Source organism: Aotus nancymaae, unplaced genomic scaffold (assembly GCF_030222135.1).
Source record: "Aotus nancymaae isolate 86718 unplaced genomic scaffold, 86718_ANA_hifiasm-v0.15.2.pri h1tg000064l_0, whole genome shotgun sequence".
NCBI classification, from domain to species: Eukaryota; Metazoa; Chordata; class Mammalia; order Primates; family Aotidae; genus Aotus; species Aotus nancymaae.
Genome location: NW_026988478.1, coordinates 8,992,095 through 9,014,421, shown reverse-complemented (window position 1 = coordinate 9,014,421; position 22,327 = coordinate 8,992,095). Strand labels below are relative to the sequence as shown.

At 34.6% G+C, this 22,327-nt stretch overlaps 1 protein-coding gene and 1 pseudogene across 1 annotated transcript in view; both read left to right on the top strand.

Annotated features, from left to right (window-relative positions):
* Nucleotides 1-22,327, top strand: part of DTWD2 (DTW domain containing 2) — a 172,252-nt gene that overhangs the window by 125,992 nt on the left and 23,933 nt on the right. The window lies entirely within an intron of this gene.
* LOC105714633 (olfactory receptor 5B21-like) lies at nt 8,358-9,280 on the top strand (annotated as a pseudogene).

Below are 22,327 nucleotides of genomic sequence, written 5' to 3'. Positions count from 1 at the left end.
TATAAATCATTATCTCATTCCATTGTTCTATTTTGTAATATGGTTGTCCATTTCAGGCCAACATAAATTTAGTTTTCTTTAACTGTAAGTTTTTAATGTATTTTTGTAGATTAGTAGGTATTTAGATTAGTAATTACTACATTTTGTCAGAATTTTTCTGTTTTTTCAGCCTAAAAATATTTTTTCAACTCTAATTATAATAACAATTATATAATGCATTTGTACGTTTCTTAGAAATCATATTGAATTTATAGTTTAATTGAAGAAGAAATTATATTTTTATAACATCAAATTCTTCCTTTCCTTACAAATTTTACCTTTCAATTTATTTCAAGTCTTCTGTGTTCCTTTGTAGAGTATTAATGTTCATTTATGTTTTGCCCATCTTTTGAACTATGTTTTTGTCATAGCACTGGCAATTTGTTTCTGAAGACTCCAGAATTTTTGCATCAGTGTTATTATAAATGTAATTGACACATGGCTTCCTCATGGGAAATAATATGTTCTGATTCTATAATCACTAGTATACTGTGTGTAGAAACTATTTGGTTTGGATGCTTTTGATGATTTTTTTTTTTAAGTATCATACAATTTTTAAACTGTAAGGTCTCTGGTACTTTCACAAATTTTCATGTGAGGAAACTAATTTGAGAACTTTAAGTGACTTCTCTGGTGTTAAACAACTAATTAATTTTAAGTGGGAGAGATTTTTTAAAGGCAGGTTATAATTTAGCAGTTTTTAGATTTATAACTTTCATGCCTGGTTGTTCTAAAATGGAATATGTTAAGGCATTTTGCTTCTAAGGCTCATCAGTTACTCTCCTTCCCAAAAATCACTGACACACACAGACACACACACATACATACCTCTTTTAGACCTTCAGTACATTTTATAAACTTTTACTGGTTGTCAGCTACTCTGGAGCAAGCTTTGATGATATTAAGGTCTATAAGAGAGGGAAGTTCCTTGCTTTAAGTATGTGTTGTAAATCAACTGAAAAGTGGTTCTTATTTTTTAGATTTATTGAATCCTAAGGAGATAGGTTATATTCTATACTTTATGAAAAAATGAAAAATTTATTATTTCCATTTTTGAAATGTTTATTGTGAATCAGTGAGATAAAATGCGGACATTTTTGCTCTCATCAGTTTTCTAGCTTTAAAAAATGAGGCTAAAGTGAGGCAAATTAAGGAGCATAACTTTTCTTTATGATATAATGGCTCTTCAATTACTCTTGTGTTTCTTAAATTTTTCATTTGTATGTATTTAGACAGTTTTTAAAAATTAACTTCAAAGGAAGTTTGAGAAAACATGGCCATGCCAAAATGTAAAGGTTCAAATTTTAAGCTTTATTTTCTCTTACTCTCTAAATATGTATGTATTTACTTACATGTATGATTCTGTTTCTCTAATATTTTTGTTTTTTATTTTTTTACATGGACAGTATTTTTGCTATATAGTATATTTAGAAACAAACTGAAAGGAAAGTAAAGATAGAAGTACATATTTATACTCATGAGTCCAAAGCAGTGGTTCTTGAGTCAGCAAGTGCTTTATTCCTTTATGCTGTATTTGCATAAAGTATAAGCCAGTCGTAATGTCATTTAACATGTTTTATATTGTTTTTATATCGTATTTTAAAGTGATTATCATTAGTGAAGCTAGAATCAGCCAAGATTCAAGGCTACTGGTTGTTAAGGAATGCTTTTTCTCAAATTTGACTTCAAATGTATTTCTGAAATTGTAAGTACACAATTGTGGATGTATTATAAGGTTATGAGGTGAATAATTGGCCATGAGATTGGAAAGGCATGTACATTATATGCTCTGTGTGTGTGCGTGTGTGTGTTTAAATTAGCATAAAATTGACTTTTCAGACAGTATATGCTTTCATTAACAATTTCTGTAGGCAAAAAGGATTTTATTTGCATTTAAGAGGGCTGCTCTTCTGTGTTTATGAGAAAATGTGCAATGTGGCTTTGGCAACCTAGCAATTGAAAAGTTTTATAAGTGAGCATTATGGTATGTGGGAACACAACCCTGTGCAGTTTTTACACATAGTAAGTCTGCTAGAATTTTAGAATTAGGAATAGGTGAAAAACATAGCTTTATCTTCTTTGATATTTTTAGTAGCATGTGTTTCTGTTTTGCCACTAGTATTTTACGTGGCTCTTTTTATAGTTTGTGTTTTAAAAACAATTTGTTTAGTTAAAAAATCATCTGTATTTGTTAATCTTAGTCAATTGGAAGTATATAGGCCATAAGAATAGTGTTTGTTTTTAATTACAGTTTTTACTCAGGTTTAAATAATATTTTGGTTCTTAGATATAAAGTTGATTATGTTACAAGAGGCAAGGCTATGAGTCCTTGCAGGTACTGGTTCATATTGTTGAACAGCCTAAATACCAGAAAATATAATGAAGAAGAACGGGCCCTAATAATCTCTCAGTGCTTTTAGTTACAAGTTGGTTGGTTGATCAAAAGTTCAAATAGGCATTTAAGAACTAGGCTTAAGACTTGAGCTACTTGTTTTGTCTATTCCTCTAGTTCTTAGAAAGATTCCTCTAATAACACTGTTTATATGCCTTACTTCTATGTGGTCTTCTGGTTTTTCTTTATTTCCAATTCCTCTTGTACTTAAGAGTATATATGATAACAGTTAAACACTTGGTTATTTCCTTTTTTTCTCCCTACATGTTTATGTTTTTCTTTAACATGATTTAAGTTCTTTTTAATATACTTATAATCTCCAGTAGTGTGGAGCATTTTAAATAACTTGTACTTTTGGAGACTGTTCAATAAACATTAAAAAATACTCATTGATAGAAGATTTTAAATTGTAGCTCTTAGCTATGTAATAATTTGAGAATGTTATTATATTATTTTTGAAACTTTGTTCCTGTTGGTTATATTTTAAATAAAGCAACAGTAGGAAAAGGTTTAAATCTTTTGCCTAATAGACCTACAATGAAACTTAAAGACCTAGGCAGTGAAAACATTGAGCCCTGATTTGAAAAAATTTTTTTATTTTTTGAACATATAAACATAAACATGAAGCACATATATGTAAGCCCAGGCAGCAGGATGTTTTCCCTGAAACAGAGGTGTTCTAGTTCTCAAACACAGTCTTCACTAAGTTATGAATGTAAATATTGCTATATTTTTTCCATGAAAGAAGTGATCTGCCATATAAATGAAAACCTTAATGAATGGTGTCTTGCATTTTCCCACTCTTCTGAATAGGGCTGCATACTTAAAATGTAATTAGAGCAAGTAAAGCTTCCTCTTTGTTTAAATGTGGACATATTTAGTTAAGTATATATTTGTTCACATTTAATGATACTAGTATAATACTTTCAATTTAGCCAAAGAACTAAAATGTGTTTATGCATTTTCCAAGTTTTCCTTACTGTATTTCCAGAGTAACACACACACACACACACACACACACACACACACACACACACACACAGAGTTTATTTCAAATGATATTTGTATTTTCCAGTTTCTTTTATTTTTAACTAGATAAATTAAGAAAAAGCTGTTAATTTGAGTATGTTTTTAGCATATAATTTATAACCTAAGTATTGAGAAAAATCTGTTTAGATTTGTCCTTTAAGATTCAAATACTTGTAGCAGTATTAACTCTTAGCAGTAAATAAGTCTACATTTTATTAATCCAAAAACATTTGCCTACTTGCTTGGTGAGATTCATGGAAATATTTATTTTCTCTAACTGGTGATGTTTTCTTTGTAAATTAAAAGGTCTGAAGCACCTTGTTTTCACATTTAATAATGTGGAAAAGGTGGCAGAGACATCACTTTAGATTTGAATGTTTTTATTTTGGTATTAATTTTTTAAACTAATTTTTATGAAATTATTTTTGGTTTTGCTAACATATAATTAATTTTTGCATAAGCTAATTCCTCCCAGTCCTGTGTCTTTTTGTATATTTTTAGAGCATAATTTATTGTGAAGAATTATTTCATCAACAGTAGCATTTAATACAGTTGACAGTTATTAAAAGCTGTATAATGGTCTCTAAGCTATATTGTAAGTGGGAAAGAAAACAAAAAATAAGGTTGCAGTATAGTGTATATAGTGTAGTGACAGGTAAAATGTGGATGGGAGAGACACCATATATATGTATTTGCTATAGGTATGAAGTATTTCTGGAAGCATTATTAAATTGAGACAAATATAAAATTAACATGAAAAGAAAGGCATTGTAGAAGAAGATGAGAAAGCCTTCAAAAAATGATGCCAGTACATAGATATAGTTTTTGACATTGAAATAGTTTATTTTCCTTAATGACTTAATGGATTTAATTTTTTTATGACATGACAGCATATGTAATTACATTTTTATTGTTGTTGTTTTTTGAGACAGGGTCTTGTTCTGTTGCCCAGGTTGGAGTGCACTGGTGTGATCATGGCTCACTGCAGCCTCTACCTCCCAGGCTCAGTTGATCGTCCTGCCTCATTAGCTGGGACGACACACTTGTGCCACTATACCTGGCTAATTTTTGTAGTTTTTGTGGAAATGTGGTTTCACCATGTTGTGCAGGCTGATCTTGAACTCCTAGGCTCAAGTGATCTGCTCTCCTTGGTCTCCCAAAGTGCTAGGATTATAGGGGTGAGAGCCACCATGCCCGGCCACATTTTCTTTTTTAATACCGTGACTTTCCTTACCCTTACTTATTTCACTGATTTTGTGTCACCTTTAAAAAAAGTCTTCTTAGTTTGGAATATTTCACTGAAAATTTGCAGAGGCAGTACAGGGATTTTCTATATACCTCTCACCCAGCTTTCCCTAAGGTTGTTTTAGGAGTCATTAAGAAATTAGCTAGAGAGGAAAAGGGGTCCTTGGAAATTTTTTCTCTTTTAAAGCAGTTCTAGAAACATTTCTTGTCTAGCAGGAAAGCCCTGGCTCTTAGAGCCTGGCCAGCGACCATTGATATGCAAATGCAGGCCATTTAGAAACTGGGTCCACCCAAACGTGATGATGCCCACAGTTGTCCTCCTGCCCTAGCCCACACATGTGCCTGGCATCATGGCTATCTCCACATATTCCTACCTGTGTAGAACATCATGGCGCCCTGTATTTGCATATTCAAAGCTAGGGTGGGTGGGCCAGTTTTTTTCTGCAGACTCCGTGAATGACATGCCTGGTCAAACCAATCCCCTGAGCCCTATGCAAATCAGACACGCCTCCTCTAGCCTCCTCATATAACTGGCTGTTACACGCCTGGCACTGGGTTTCCTCTCTCCGCTTTGGAGCCCCCTTCCCTCTGTCTCTGTACATGCGTGCTTCTTCCTTCTTTCCTCTCCCTTCTTTCTTGCCTGTTAAACTCTCCACTCCTTAAACCACTCCACTTGTCTGTGCCGTTTTATCCAATTTTGGCATTCCTCCACTCTTCAGAGCTGTATCAGTGTTAACATCTAAAATAACCGTGGTACATTTGTTAAAACTAACAAATTAACACCGGTACAATATTATTAACTAAACTACAGACTTTATTTAGCTATCACCAGTTTTTCCACTAATGTCCTTTTTCTATTTCAGGATCAACCCAGCATAGCATGTTGTATTTAGTCACATTTCTTTCCTCTAATCTTGACAGTTTTGTAGTCACTGTTTGACATAATCCTAGGTTTTCATGACTTTGACACTTACGAAGAGTACTAGTCAAGTATTTTTTACTCAATTTGGGTTTATCTGATATCTTCTCATGATGATACTGAGGTTAAAGATCTTGATAAAGAATACAGAAGTGGCGGGGCGCGGTGGCTCATGCCGGTAATCCCAGCACTTTGGGAGGCCAAGGCAGGCGGATCACTTCAGGTTAGGAGTTAGAAACCAGCCTGGCCAACATGGTGAAACCCCATCTCCACTAAAAATACAAAAATTATTTGGGCATGGTGGCAGGCATCTGTAGTCCCAGCTACTCGGGAAGCTAAGGCAGGAGACTCGCTTGAACTTGTGAGGCCGAGGTTGCAGTGAGCTGAGATCACGCCCCTGCATTCCAGCCTGGGCGATAGAATGAGATCTGTCTCAAAAAAAAAAAAATATGTGTGCGTGCGTGTGTGTGTGTGTGTGTGTGTGTGTGTGTGCGCGCGCGCTTTTCATCATATCAGGAGCACATTATATCAACATGACTTGTCACTGGTATGACAAGACACTGGTCTTGCCTTCTTTCTCCACTGTAAAGTTACTATTTTTCATTTTTGTTTTCTATTTTTTTTTTTTTTTTTTTTTGAGATGGAGTTTCGCTCTTGTTGCCCAGGCTGGAGTGCAATGGCGCGATCTCAGCTCACCACAACCTCCACCTCCTGTAAGCAATTCTCCTGCCTCACCCTCCTGAGTATCTGGGATTACAGGCATGCACTACCACACCCAGCTAATTTTGTATTTTTAGTAGAGACGGGGTTTCTACATGATCAGGCTGGTATTGAGCTCCTGACCTCAGGTGATCTGCCCACCTCAACCTCCTGAAGTGCTAGGATTACAGGTGTGAGCCACTGAACCCAGCTTCCTGTTCTGTATTTATTGGAATTAAGTCACTAAATTCAGTTCACATTCAAGGTGGAGAGAATTAAGATCTACCTCCTGGAAACAGGAATATCTAAATATATTACTTGGATTTTTTTTTGTAAAGGAGTATCTATAATAATTATTTCTTTCTATCTCATTGTTATTGTTTAATCATTTATTTATGTCAGTATTGACTCAGGGATATTTGTTTTATTCTTTGTTTATAATCCAGTTCTATCTTAATTTTTTTTGCTCAAATTGTTTTAACTTTGGTCACTGGGAGCTCTTCAGGTTGGTTCCTGGATCCATTTGACATGCCTCACCCCTTGTTCTCTTTCTTTTCTTGATCACTTTCTTACCTTCTGTCACTACCAGGTTCTGCAGACTCATCTGGCATTTTCCTACTTTAGCCCTAAAACCACTCATTTCTCTAAGGAAGCTGGGTTCCTTTTATTGATGAATTGTATTTAGAAACCAAGGTATGGGCCCTAGGTGTCTTCCTTGCTATGTAGAGTGTCAGTTTCTAGGTTCTCTCAGTTGAGAGCCCTTGGAAATATGTCTATGTATGCTAACCAATGTATACGTACATGTGTAATATTTCTGTATCTAGCTGTCTACATATGTTGAAATATTACTATATTAAATAAATAAAATAATATCTTAATATTAATAATTTATTAATTTTAATTAATATTTTCTGTATATTAAGAGAAATGAGTTTATACTGGCATCTCAAACTCTCATCCAGCACCACAAGTTTCATTCTACCCTTTTCTCTTTGCTTATATGTAATTTCTTTCTTTACCATGAAGAAACCTCGTTCCCATTCTATAATTTATGTGTTCAAACTGAGTATACATGCAAATTAGTCTCAGAATTGTTAATGCCTATCCCCACAAGAAACGGATTTACCCACTAGAGTGCTATGTTTATATGTAGTTCTTTGTGTCTTTAGCCTAACGGTATCTAGTTAAGATATCATTTTCCAGAGTAACTTAGACCAGCTCCATTCTTCCTCATCACCTTCAGGAATGTTATTTATGTTGTTTTTAATCATTAGTTATTATTAAAATTATAGTGCTGCATAAAATAATGATATAGTACATGATAAGCTGTTTATGAAATATTACCAGAAAAATATAAAGAGAAGTAACTTTTTACAGTTTTCTTTTTTTTTCCTGCTTATCTGTTTAATCTTGGCTACCTTATCATGACTAAGGAAATAGTATGCTAAAGTCTATGGATGAGGAAAAGTGCGTATTTTTAATTAATGGAAAGTCGTTTCCTAATTCAGCTAGGGAACTTTGTTTTGCTTTATAGTTCTGTACTTTAAAACATCTCATAGTTCTCATGCTAAAAGTTCATTAAAAATAAACATTAAAAGTTCATTTTTAATGAACTTTTTTTGATGGATTTTTTAATGTTTAATAATTAACTATATACAAAGTTATATCCATATCATATTTTGACTTTATACGATGTAAATATGTTGAAGAATTCAAACTGAATGTATGGACTTTGGATTCAGCAATATAAAGGGGCGAACTTTGATTCTGACCCCTAAATAGACTATCTTGTTCAATATTCAGCTCCCTGAGCCTTAACTTTCTTATCTGTAAGATGGGCATAATAGCATCTATCTCATATGAATTAAAAGCTATAATATACCAGAACATTCTAGCATGAATCTTACACACAGTACATTCTCTCTATACATTAGTTTTTTACCTTTTTATCATCCCATAATCCCCTCTCATACTTTCATTTGAATTTTGTTGCTGTCTCATCTTTAATCATCAGGCTAATTCAAGTTTGTCACAATGGAGAATAGCACAGAAGTCACAGAGTTTATCCTCTTGGGATTAACAGATGACCCCAATCTTCAGATACCCCTCCTCCTCGCATTTTTGTTCATCTGCCTCATCACGATGGTTGGGAATGGGGGAATGATGGTGATCATCCACTCAGACTCCCATCTCCACACTCCAATGTACTTCTTCCTCAGTAACCTCTCCTTTGTAGACTTGGGTTACTCATCAGCTGTAGCCCCCAAAACAATGGATGCATTGCAGTCAGGGGACAAGGTCATCTACAATGGATGTGCAGCTCAGTTCTTCTTCTTCGTGGGGTTTGCCACTGTTGAGTGCTACCTTCTGGCCTCCATGGCTTATGACCGCCATGCAGTGGTATGTAGGCCCCCTCATTACACCACCACCATGACAGAAGGTGTGTGTGCCCTCCTTGCTATTGGTTCCTATGTTTCTGGCTTCCACAATGCCTCTATCCATGCAGCAGGCACCTTCAGACTCTCCTGTGGTTCTAATGAGATTAATCATTTCTTCTGTGACATTCCTCCACTCCTGTCTCTCTCATGCTCCAACACACGCATCAGCAAGTTGGTGGTCTTCTTTCTGGTTGGCTTCAATGTCTTCTTCACTCTCCTGGTCATCCTTGTTTCTTACTTCTTCATATGTGTCACCATTCAAAGGATGTGTTCTGCTGAAGGGCAGAAGAAAGCCTTCTCCACCTGTGCTTCCCACCTCACTGCTGTGTCCATCTTGTATGGCACAATCATCTTCATGTACAACCCAACTCCAGCCAGTCCATGAACACAGACAAAATAGCCTCTGTATTTTACACAGTGGTGATTCCCATGCTGAATCCCTTGATCTACAGCCTTAGGAACAAAGAAGTGAAAAGTGCTCTCTGGAAAATACTCAACAAACTTTACCCCCAATATTAAGTGTGAGTGGGAAGTAGGCAAGCAATTAAGGGATAAACTTTCTCTCACTCCTAAATGCCATCATGACTTTTAAGGTTTGTCTGGTTTCAGTTCTTTTTTCCCCAAGAACAGTGGTTACTTCTGCTATCAGGAGAAGATGTAAAAAGCAGCGTATTGAAAAGTCTTACTCACAGATATAATCTTGTATTTAGTGAACAGCAACATGAGACAGTTAAGCTTTTCTTGATTTAGTTTTTTGATGTGGATCAAAGCAGAAGATGGAAGCATACGACTGAATGTGCTGAATTTTCCTAACCATATTTTTAACTGTAAGAATTTTTCATTCACTATTAAACTTAGTGTAGAGATCCCACTTTCATTTATAATATTTATCAACTAAACATGCAGTATTGTGTTTTATTTCTTTGTTCTGTGAGTTTGAAAGTTGGACTTTCTAATGTAGACAAAGGATGTTTCAATACTTTAAATGATATTTCAGAGAAAGTTGTAATTTAAAGGACAGGGCACTAAATCAAGAGTCAGGTGGCCGAAGATTAAATCCTTCCAACCTCATACTCTCCCTTCCCTACCCACATTCCTACCCTTACTCACTGGTCATGTGCCTTTGCAATTGCCATTCCATTTTGCTAAGGTGTTGGGGAAACAATAAACCTTGTTGTATACAGACTTATGGAAATATTTTAATAGATGAATGACTTAAACTTTAACCTTTATTTGGAGAGCCTACATTATCTTCTGTATTTCTTATTTCTAACATAATTACCAAAACTTCCAGAAGGTTTAGAGAAAAAAAGCTATTTTCCCTAGAGCTATGAAAAAATATATTTGTCTTCTGAATTAAGTGCTTGCATTTCTTAGCACCCTTAAGTTTGGTGATTTTAATGAACTTTTAACATGAGAACTATAGATGAGAACTATGAGCCAAATGTAAATAAATCACAGTAGTTACCATTTCACCAGCCTCTTAACTAACCATTTCAAACTGATTTTTTTTCTACTTCATATATTTCTCTTCATGTACAGCAGTCTTTTTGAAGGCAAATAAAGGCTTGGACACAAAATATAAACTCTGGTATATTATTAAATATAGCACCAATGTGGAAAGCAGTTCTATCCTTTCTTTAACTGTGTAGTACTTTTACTTAAAAAAAACTCTTTTATTCGGCTGAAGATAGGGCAAGAAAAAAACAAATTATTTTGCTGTTATGCTAAAACATTTTAAAGCAAATCTTGCTGAAGTTGCATTTCAAAATTTACTGACTGATTGTTAGGAGGCCAACTTCCTTGTATGTTTCTTACTTTTAATAGTAACTCTTTTTTTTCCCCCTGAGACGGAGTCTCCCTCTGTCTCCCAGGCTGGAGTGCAGTGGTGCGATCTCAGCTCACTGCAACCTCTGCCTCTCAGATTCAAGCGATTCTCCTGCCTCAACCTCCCAAGTAGCTGGGACTACAGGCGCCCACCACACCCGGCTAATTGTTTTATATTTTTAGTAGAGACGGGGTTTCACTGTGTTAGCCAGGATGGTCTCGATTTCCTGACCTTGTGATCTGCCCTCCTTGGCCTCCCAAAGTGCTGGTATTACAGGCATGAGCCATCGCGCCCGGCCTAATAGTAACTCTTAAAACAGAGATAGGAAACATGTTTGGAGCTGTATATTATTTTATGATTAAAAGCACTTCTGGAGAGCTGTGCTATTATATACTTTCTTTTCATAATTATTAGTAAGTATTTTAGTTCAGAAACTACTTCCCAATTTGATGTATTCTTCATAAATCTTGTTGGACATTTTTCTGTCAATATGAGATCCTTTTCCAGGGTACTTTTCTCTGTGGCAAGGAAAAATTAGAAGGTAAATCCTTCCCTGTGAAGGAAATGTGACTGGTTGGCTAGTCTGTTTGCTTACACATGTAGTTATCAGGCAAATTTTATTCAGCATATTTTTTGTGCCAATCCCTTTGTTAGGTGCAAATACAAAGATGGAGGGAAAGGAACATTTCCATTCTGAAGGATCACAGTAGAGTTGAGGGGGACAAATGCACAAATATAATTATGATACAGGGTACCAAGAACAATGCTAGTAGGTATTTTGGGAGAAGAGAAATGCCATGTATCTTGGCAGGGGAAATTACAGAATGGTTTCTAATGGAAGAGTATTACCTACTTAAAGAATATGTAAAAGTCATCCAGGGGAAGATGAGCAGAGAAAGAGAAGGACACTTAAAGAGGGCAGGGTAGGAGCAAAGTCCCAGAGAAGAAAAAGAGCATCATATATGTAAGAAACTATGGGCAGATCAGGGTTTCTTGTAAAGTAAGGAAATGGCAAGAAAAGAGGCCAGAGAATAAGATAGAGCCCGGATTGTGGAGGGCTTTTTAATGCCATCCTTGGTATTAATGCATCATGTTGTGTAAGGGAAAGATCCTTGACTGGACAGATGTGGGTTCACCCCTTTCCTCTTTTATTAGCTAATTGCTTTGGGCATGTTATGTACCTGTTTTTGAGCTTTAGTCTCCTAATTTGGAAATAGTAGCAATTATATATGCTTTGAAACTAATTAAATGAGATAATAGTATTTATAAAATTATGTTAGGTACTTTGTAAATGCACAGTATCAGGGCTCTGGATCTGTTCCTCCCGTGAGAATGTCCAAAATTATCTTTTCCTCTCAAGCTACATGTCTTCTATGTCCAAAAATACTATAATACAATGACTCAAAACCTTTTTGAACTGGAATTTTTTTTTTTTAACTTTTAAGTCATAGGTCTCCTTTTTGTATGGAGTCATACATACATTACTTAACCACAGAAATTATAGTAACTGTATCTGTTATTAAGGACTTCTTTATACAGTAGCTATGCAGTTGACTCAAAAGAATGGAAGAGCATTGGAATGTATATTTCTTCTTATAGGAAAGGACTCTTGAATAAGATGTTTTCATCTATGGTTTAGTGCATACTTGGTTTGGTGCATGATGACATGTAATTAAGTTAAAGATAGAATGCACAGTGGAAAGGATTCAGAAGAATATAGGCAGCATATAATTTATACACACTTGATTTGTAGGAACATTCTCTTGTGAAGTCTGAATGTAAAACTTCTACCTTTTCTGGGGACAACTATTTGTTTTTATAATTCAGGACATTTAGGGGAGTACAAAGTATATAGCTAAATAACCTAAAGTAAAAGCGATGAACCGAAAAACATAATGCAGTGTCCATTTGTGTTACTGAGGTTGCCATTGCCTGTATGTAACAGAATATGTGACTAAACGTGGCTTGAAGAAATATGGGCTTTCTCATAAAAAGTCCAGAGGTAGGCAGTTCAGGGTTGGCTAGGTCAGCAGTTCAGCACCATCAGGGTTCTATATCAGCTTTCCAAATGGGAATGTCCAAAGCAAGAAGCAGGAAGAATAAGGTATATTCTTCCTGCTTCTTTTCAACATCTCTCTCTGCTTTTATTAGATAAAACTTTTCCAAAAGTGCCACATTAGGCTTCCTTTTATGTCTCATTAGCCAAAATTGGCTCATATGATCACCCCTAAACGAATCACTGGAAAAGAGTAATGGGATAGCCACGGTTTGCTTGTAGTTATTATGACTCATTCCCCAATGCAACCCCACCTTCTCTGAGTACATTGTTAACTGAACATCTGAACAAATTGGTTCTGGTGGCAAGGAAGGTGGGGTAAATGATCATTAGGTAGAAAATCAACATTGTTTTACCAACTAAAAAGTATAATGATATAAACTGGTATATATGTATAGCATTTGAAATTTTTTCAAAGTAAATTATATTTTAGGTGGATTCCTGTTTTGAGATGCAAATTCAAGATATTCACTTTTTTTTTTCCTTTTATAATCACACTAAAAGACCTGTATACAAAGACATTGAAGTAACCAAAGCTGCCTTGATACCTTCTCATATCTGCCCCATTTCTAACATTCTTTTTGTTTTACCCTAGGAATAGAGACCTAAAACTCCCTGGATGTAAAAGGATGCCCTCCTTTACTCACTGTGCTCCAGACAGTCTAGCTTTCTAGCTTTTCCTTGTACATGCCACTATTGCTTAGCCCAGTAGTCCCCAGCCTTTTTGGCACCAGGGACTGATTTCCTGGAAGACAATTTTTTTATGAATGGGTCGATGGTTTTGGAATGAAACTGTTCCACATCAGATCATCAGGCATTAGTTAGATCCTCATAAGGAGTGTGCAACCTAGATCCCTCGCATGAGCAGTTCATGGTAGAGTTGGCGTTCCTATGAGAATGTAGTGCTGTGGCAGATCTGACGAAAGGCAAAGCTCAGGTGGTAATGCTCACTCACCCACCTGCCACCACTCACATCCTGTGAGGCCTTGGACCAGCACCAGTCTATGGCCTGGGGGCTGGAGACCCCTGGCTTACCTCCTTTGCTGTTGTTACTCACTCTGCCTGGAACTTGCTTCCTTAGATCCCTGTGATTTTAGCTTTTTATAATTCAGCTCTCAGCTCAAATGTTACCTCCCTCGGCAGAGTCTTTCCCCTGATTACTCATTCTAAATGAGCCTCTCCAGTTACTCTCTGTTAGCCCATTTTGTTTTCTTCTTGGGACCTACCACTAAGTGCTATTATTTATTTGAGTTTATGTTCATTTTCTGCTGTTTTGGCTATACTGACCCATGACACAAGAAACTTCTCTCTTGCTGTCTCTGCCTTATCTCAGTCTCTTTTCTAGGTACCAGGCACATAGTTGGTACTCAGTAAATGTTTATTGAAAGAAAAAATACTGAGAAATAGTGAGTTTGAAATTATTCTTTTTAAAAAATTTTGTTTAGTTAAAACCTATGTATTTGGCTTATCAGCCAAACCGAAGGTGAGGGTGAGCATCTTAAAGGGTAGCTATTGCAGTAGAAGGCTATGCTACCTCTATAAGTAGGACAAATCAAGATAATACCTCTGAGCAGAGCCAAAATTTTCTTCAGGGAAAAATTTTGTATTTCTGCACCTAATCTGAGCACTGTTGAAATGGGTAGATGAAGTCCCAAGAATGAGATTTGTTTAGTTTGGAAATCATTTAAGTGGGCTTTACCAAATCTTTACTATAATCATAAAATTCAATTTCATGGTATCATTAGAACATCAGACTTTAGGCTAAGTAAGTTTCAGGTGAACCTACCAATGAAAACTGCATTGCACAATGTCTGCTTAAATGATTTAACTCTAATCCAGGTAACTATTGGGAGACATTTAGCAACAACTGTCATTTCGTTTTTAGAACCCTTCAGTGTGAAGGCATTTTCAAACCAGTAATTAGTAATTAGAGAACATTGTCCTTTAAAGCCCATTTCTAATGTAAAGCAATAAAGTCATGCATACAAATGAATTCTCATCTTTCTGACTTCTATTGAGAAATGGAGGCAGTTTGCATTTAGCTTGCCCCAAAGTGGATATAGATTTAAAGTCAAAAGAGATAAACCAGGAAAAAATGTGCAACTTATATAATGTAATCATTTCTAAAAGTGAAAAGACCATTAATCTTACAGAAGAATAGGCAGAAGATATTAATAGATAGCTTACCGAAAAAAACTAAGTTTGAATGGGCCCTTAGACATATGGCAGAGAGGCTCAACCTCTGTCCTAACAAGAATGCTGCATATTAAAATTATACTGAGATACCATTTCTGATCTATCAGATTGTCAAAAATCCTAAACAATATGCTCTATTATGAACTTGTGGGGTAACATGTGTTTTCATGTATTATTTGTAGGAGTGTTACCACTCTATTGAGAGTAATTTGATAATATTTAGTGAACATTTATGTAAATTTTCCCTTTGACCCAGCAATCCCTAGGATTCCAGCAGAAAGATTAATGCAATGCTATTTATTATTATTATTTTAAATAGCTAATGACTAGAAAAACAAAGCAAATATCAAAAAAGTGGATTGCATGAATAAACTATGGTATAGATACACAATCAACTATTACACTGTTATAAAAAGAAAAATAAATATGAAAAGGAATGATATTCAGATATCTTTAAGAGTAACTTAAATGAAAAGTGCAAGGTACCAAACAATGTTTATAGCATACATTTGTGTAAGAAAGGAAAGAATGTTAATGTATATATGTTATATTTATTTAAGATTATATTTATACAATAGATATTATAAACACACTATGCCTTTATATAATATATAATGTGTTGTAGCAGTATAATATAACATATATTCATATATATTTATATTTATTTTTTGAGACAGAGTCTCACTCTGTAGTAGTGCAGGCTGGAGCGCAGGGGGATGATCACAGCTCACTGCAGCCTCAACTTCTTGGGCTCAAGATATCCTCCCACCTCAGCTCCTCAGGTACCTAGGACTGCAGGTGCATGTTACCACACATGGCTGATTTTTGTATTTTTTGTAGAGATGGGGTTTTATCATGTTGCCCAGTCTAGTTTTGAACTCCTGGGCTCAAGTGATCCTCTGTCTCGGTCTCCCAGAGTGGTGGGATTACAGGTGCAAGCCATGGTTGCTGGCCTGTATTTTTTATATACTAAGTATTTGTTCATCTTTTTATAAAAAAGTAGTAGATGGGCAAAACAAAAATGTTACCTATGAGGGAGGAAAGCAATAAATAGAGGGGACAGACATTGAAGCAAAACTTCCATAAGTTTATCTTATTACACAGTTTGACCATGCAGCTATGTAAATATTTTTTTATGAATAAATAATTACATAAAATGACAGTCATTAAAAATGAAAGCGAAGGAAACAAAGGAACCTAATTATTAGTGCCGGAGCAAAGATGACAGCAAAACTAATGACATTATAGCAACAGGCTGCAGGAGTCAATTGAAGGGATCCATAAGATGGGTTAATTTGAATATCTAAAATATTAATTTCTGGAATGGATCAAAACATTTAAAAAATCCATACTATATGAAACATGTAAAACATATGACATTAATTCATAACGATACTTTAAAAATAAGGAAAAATAAAATATTGATCTTTATTGACATTTGCAAGGTTATCAACTCATTACTCTGAAGATAATGAATATGTGATTCTTTCCCTTTAGTTATCCTGCCTTTACTACAGAAACTATATTTTGGGGTTGCTAGGTACTTGAAGAGGCTTTTTTTTTGGTACAAGAATTCCAGCTAGATACAGAGGAAATTAGACCCAGAAAAATTATAGTCATGCAACCCTCCATGGAAATAATAGTTTTAGGAAGAGATTATCAATAGATGCTCAACCATTAGGTGAGTGAGTAGAAAACTTTATTATGGAGGAGTCAGGGTGTTGACACTTAAACTAATGATGAATTTTAGCGCCACTAAAGGTGAGATGACCAGACATCATACGTGCCTTATAATGTGATACAATGGGAAATAATCAGCACATCACCTTTGAAATATTCTGACTTAAAATAAGGAATTGGATGATATAAAAGAGGCTTAAGAAACCTAACAGCTAACTGCAATGTGTGGACGTTGTTTGGATCATAGTTTGAAAATACCAGCTGCATTTGTTTTGAGATGGTTGAGAAATTTGTTTGATGATACTAGGGTATAATTGCTAATTCTGTTAGGTGTCATAAAAGTGTGGTAATGATTTTAAATAATAATCACCTATGCTTGTATACAGAAGCTTATAGGAATCAAGTAGCAAGAAGTTTGTAATTTGCTTTAATATAGTTTTAAGAAAAGATGGTAAGGAACTGGGGGGCTTAGAACAGGCAGGATTGACAAAATGTTGATAATTCTGGAATCTACATAATACATACATAAGTCTTTATTATATTATTTTCCTTTAGGGTATGTTTGAAAAGTTCAGTAATACAAAGTTTTTAAGTTTGTGAAGAACCTCTAACTCACATGATTTTATGAAATAGACACTGAGAAGACAATCATAGTTTTCTCCTGAGAGACTTCTCACCAGCTGAAACAGTCCTTATTAAAGTACATGTCTGTGTCAACATGAGAGACTTGGGTGGGGAAATCTTTTATTGAAATTATATAGCTTATCTGAATATAGGTATTCTTTTCTGAAACCTTTAAATTCCATTGAGTACCTTTTCTCTGAATCAACCCTCTTATTCTAAATGACAGAAAAAGATCTCATTTTGAAGTATTACAAAGCTCTGCAACAATCACTCTAAGGCCAGAAACCTTTTTTTTTTTTTTTTTTTTTTGGTCACATGAAATTATCAGTTACACATTGCCACAATACTGCTATGTAACAAACAATGACAAAATCTTTTTTTTTTTTTTTTTTTTGAGACAGAGTCTTGCTCTGTCACCCAGACTGGAGTGCAGTGGTGCAATCTCGGCTCACTGCAAGCTCCATCTCCCTGGTTCAAGCGATTTTCCTGCCCCAGCTTCCTGAGTAGCTGGGACTACAGGTGCATGCCACCATGCCTGGCTAATTTTTTGTATTCTTAGTAAAGACAGGGTTTCACTGTGTAAGCCATGATGGTCTTGCTCTTCTGACCTTGTGATCCACCCGCCTCAGCCTCCCAAAGTGCTGGGATTGTAGGCATGGGCCACCATGCCTGGCCTCAACTACAAAATCTTAGTAACACTACAACAATAAGCTTATTGCTCCCACATTGTGGTCAGCTGGGTGTCTTCTAGGCAGTTCTACTAATCTTGGTTGGTTTACTGTTATAACTAGCACAGGCTGGCTAGGCCACTGATATGATTCAACTCAGTTCTACTTGTTTCTCATACACCTGTAAACTATCCCAGGTGTATTCACTTGATGATAGCAGATATAAAAGAGGAAGCAGTAAGTCCAGTTGTGCAACAAGTTTTCAAGTGTTTAATCTAGAGCTACCTATTCTCTACTACTGAGGAAAGACTTCTATGTACTCTACACAGTACGATGTGAATCATCAGATCTCTGGCTAGTGGGAAGCCCAGCACTCTGTGTCTGCTAGTTACCGTTACCTTTTCTTTTAGGTGACTTTGATGTTCATATTGCTTAAACACAATATGAAAAGCAGTAACCATAAAGTAAAATATTTATAAATTATATTTCATTAAAATCAGTAACTTTTAGTCATCAAAAAAACCTAGAGTGAAAACATAATTCACAGTGAGAAGATATTTGTAATATATAAAGACTTAAAAATTAATAAGAAGTCAGAAAGCCCAATATTTATAAAATGGGGTAAAAGACTTAACAGGTATTTCACAAAAAAAGATATATGGCCAATGAGCATATGACAAAATTCTTAATAGCATTTGTCATTTGGAAAGTGCAAAATATCCCCAACATAAAGGCAAAGTAAAAATTTTCATTTTGTAAAAATATATCAAGCCTGACACATTAAGACATACACTCTGTATTATATATGTATACATATGTACACAGAAGTTATACCTAAGTTAAAAAAAAACCACAAAAGCTTAACAAACACATATGCACACTCCCACACACATGAATAGGAAAGTTCACTCACTCATCTAGTTGGTGGTAGAGACTATTAAGATCTGTTGAAATTTTCATACTTTTTTTTTTGACGGAAGTACACGTGTGCATCTACATTTCTTTGTTTATAACATGAACAATAAAAATCTAAGCCTCTTTGGAATAAAGGATATAAAATAGCTTTATAAATTGATGAGTAATATAGTAAAGAAAAATACAAAATACGCACAATGAGAAACGATTTTATACCTACTGGATTGGCAAACATTTTTAAAAGTCTGAAAATACTAAATGTAGGAGATGACATGGAACAAATGGAACTCTTATTCAGAACGGAAGAGTGTATATAATATAACTACTTTGGAGCACAGTCTGTCATTGTTTCATGATGATGCAAATGTGCTTAACCTAGGACTTATCAGTTCCACTCCTGGATATGTATTCTAGTGATACTTTTGTACTCCTAGACTAGGATATGTTTAATTATTATTACTTTGTTTATAATAGCAAATAACTTTAAAAATCCCATATCTTTCGGTGAATACATAAATTGTGGCAAATTTATGGACAGGGATACTGTAAGATAGAAATAAAATGAATATACTGCGGCTATAAGAATGATACAGATTAATACCTGAGATACAGTGTTAAAAAGATAAAAAGACAAATCATAGAAGAATACATACGCTTTTTATAAAGTTCAAAAATAGACAAAATTGAACAGTGTCTTATTTAGGATACCAAAATGTAAGAGAATTATTAAAAATTTAGAGTAGTAGTTATTTCAGAAAGGTAGAGTTTTTTAGGAGAACTTTGACTGTTTTATTACAGACCTTCTTAAGTGAACTTGGATGGATCTCGATTCTCTCTCTTTCTGTCTCTGGAATATACTGGGAGGAGCATACTGGTACTGTCAATCGTTTTGGATATATTCAGTTTCTTGAATGGTTATTAGAGGATTCAAGGATATTAGTTTAAGTGTTATACTTCATAACCCAACTATTACCTATTCTATCTTATAAATATTAAACATTTTATAATTATATTTTAAAAGTTAAGATGTTGGAAGAGTAAATACGTTGAAGTAAATCGTCATTTTCTCTGGCTGGTGACATTGCAGGGCACTTCACTTTTTATATTATGCATTTCTAAATCTTGTAGGTCTTTAATAATTAACATGCTTTTTTATATTTAGAAAAAATAATTATAGAAAGTAAAAAAATGCAAAATTTTAACAATATATTTCTAACAAGAGTGGTAACCTTGAGTTATATCCTATTCTATCAAGCTGCCATGTCAATCTTAATACTAAAGATATTTGTTCTTGACAATCACCAGGCCCAATATTTACTCTCACTGCAGACTTTCAGATGAACATCTTTATCTTTCATCAGTGTTTTAATAAGTCTAAATTTAGGTTAGTGTTTTCTTTATTGGTATAATATACAGGTTTCTGTTTATATGCAGTATTATTAAACAATTGCCTGCATTCAGCAGGAATAGGCTAAATAAAAGCAATAAATAAAATTTTAAAAAGTTTAATATCCCTCACTTTAAGTAAAAGTTAATTTAAAAGTTGTGTGATAAATATCCCTTGCCTACAAGACACTGTTTTTTTTAGAATCTCTTTTAGGACTTATAGCCAAGTATAAGTATGTAACCATAAGAAGTTGCAGCAAAACGTTCTACCACAGCTTCTTATAATTACATAATTACACTTAGGTATAGGTCCAAAATTAATTTTTTTTTTTTTTGAGACAAGGTTTTGCTCTGTCATCCAGGCTGGAGTGCAATGGCACAGTCATGGCTCTCTGCAGCTTCAACCTCCCAGGTGCAGGTGATCCTCCTGTCTCAGCCTCCCAAGTAACTGGGACTACAGACACATGCCACCATGCTTGACTAACATGGCTAACACCTAGGCAACTGGCCTGTTACCCAGGCTAGTCTCAAACTCCTCCCACCTTGGGCCTCCTGTTGCGGAGATTACAGGTGTGAGCCACTGTGCCAGTCAACATTTTAATTTTAAAGGAACAAAAATGTAAATTCTATGGTTATTAAAACCGTATTCCTATGATTGATTTAAAATCTTTTAAAAAGTTGAACTTTATATAGAATGTGAAATATTTTAGAAATATATGAATGATGTAATTGATAATGAAACACTAGTTTCCCATAGTATTAAGTTTATACCTAAATAGGTACATGGTTGAGTTGACAACCTTGAAGGTTATGGTATATCTTCATTTTTATGGGAGAATAAATAAATCTCCATTTTGATGTTTTTGTGTGTGTTTTCTTTTGTATGTATGTGATTAGACAAATATATTAGTTGGATAAAAGGTCTTTTTAACATCTACTTTTCTTATATGACTATATAATTTTAAAAATTACATGTTGTCTTTAGAATTTTTTTTCTAAATGAGTGCTCTAAAAATGTCACTTTAAGGCATAATGTTTGGAAAACATTATTTATTTATGCTCTTGATGTAGATTTCAGTAACATGCTAAATTTTGCTCCGGTTGAATTTTTCCTGTATCCTAAAAGAAATTAATGACAATATTTTGACATAAGGTTTTCAGATTGTGCATTATTAAAAAAAGATTAGAGTTGCATAGAATAAAAAAAAAGCAATTCTTTTACTAGTCCTAGGAAAGGATTAGATTAGCATGACATATGTTATAAATTAAACACAGTTCTTATTTGGATCAAAAGTCTAAGGAGTTTTTATAGATTTCTCAGGTTAAATGGAAATATATTTCATTTTTCATAATATGAAAAAATGTCTAAATTTGTAATTCTTGTAATATGTGTACTATAAGTGAGCTATCTCCACTTTGTAAGCTTACCAAAGTTTCTCCAGAGTTATAAATGATGACTAATAATACTTGTTTACCAATTTAAAATTCTCCAACTAAAAGTTAATAATTGATTAAAGTAGTTATCAACTTTGTAAGCCTGAAATCAGACACAAATCTTTAACCTTTTTAAACAGTCCCTTTCTCCACTCCTTATCCCCACATATTCTTTCCCAGTAAAGTCACAAAACCCCCAAAATTTAGGTATTAAAAATTTTAAATGTTTTAGATTCAGAGGGTACATGTGCAGGTTTGTTACAAGGGTATATTGCCTGACGCTTAGGTTTGGGGTCATCTAGGTAGTGAGCATGGTACCCAATACATAGTTTTTCAATCCTTGTCCTCCTTCCTTCCTCCTCACTCTTGTAGTCCCCAGTGTCTGTGGTTCCTGTCTTTATGTCCGTGTGTACCCAGTGTTTAGCTTCCACTTATAAGAGAGAACATGCAGTATTTGATTTTCATTTTCTATGTTAATTTGCTTAGGATAATGGCCTCCAGTTGCATCTACATTGCTGCAAAAGACATGATTTCATTCTTTTTTGGCTATATAGTATTCCGTATGCATATGCACCACATTTTCTTTATCTGATCCACCATTGATGGACATCTAGGTTGATTCCATTTCTTTGCTATTATGAATAGTGCTGTGATGAACATATAAGTGCATGTATCTTTTTGGTAGAATGATTTATTTTCCTTTGGGTATATAGCCAGTAATGGGATTGGTGGGTTGAATGGTGGTTCTCTTTTCAGTTCTTTGAGAAGTCTCTAAACTG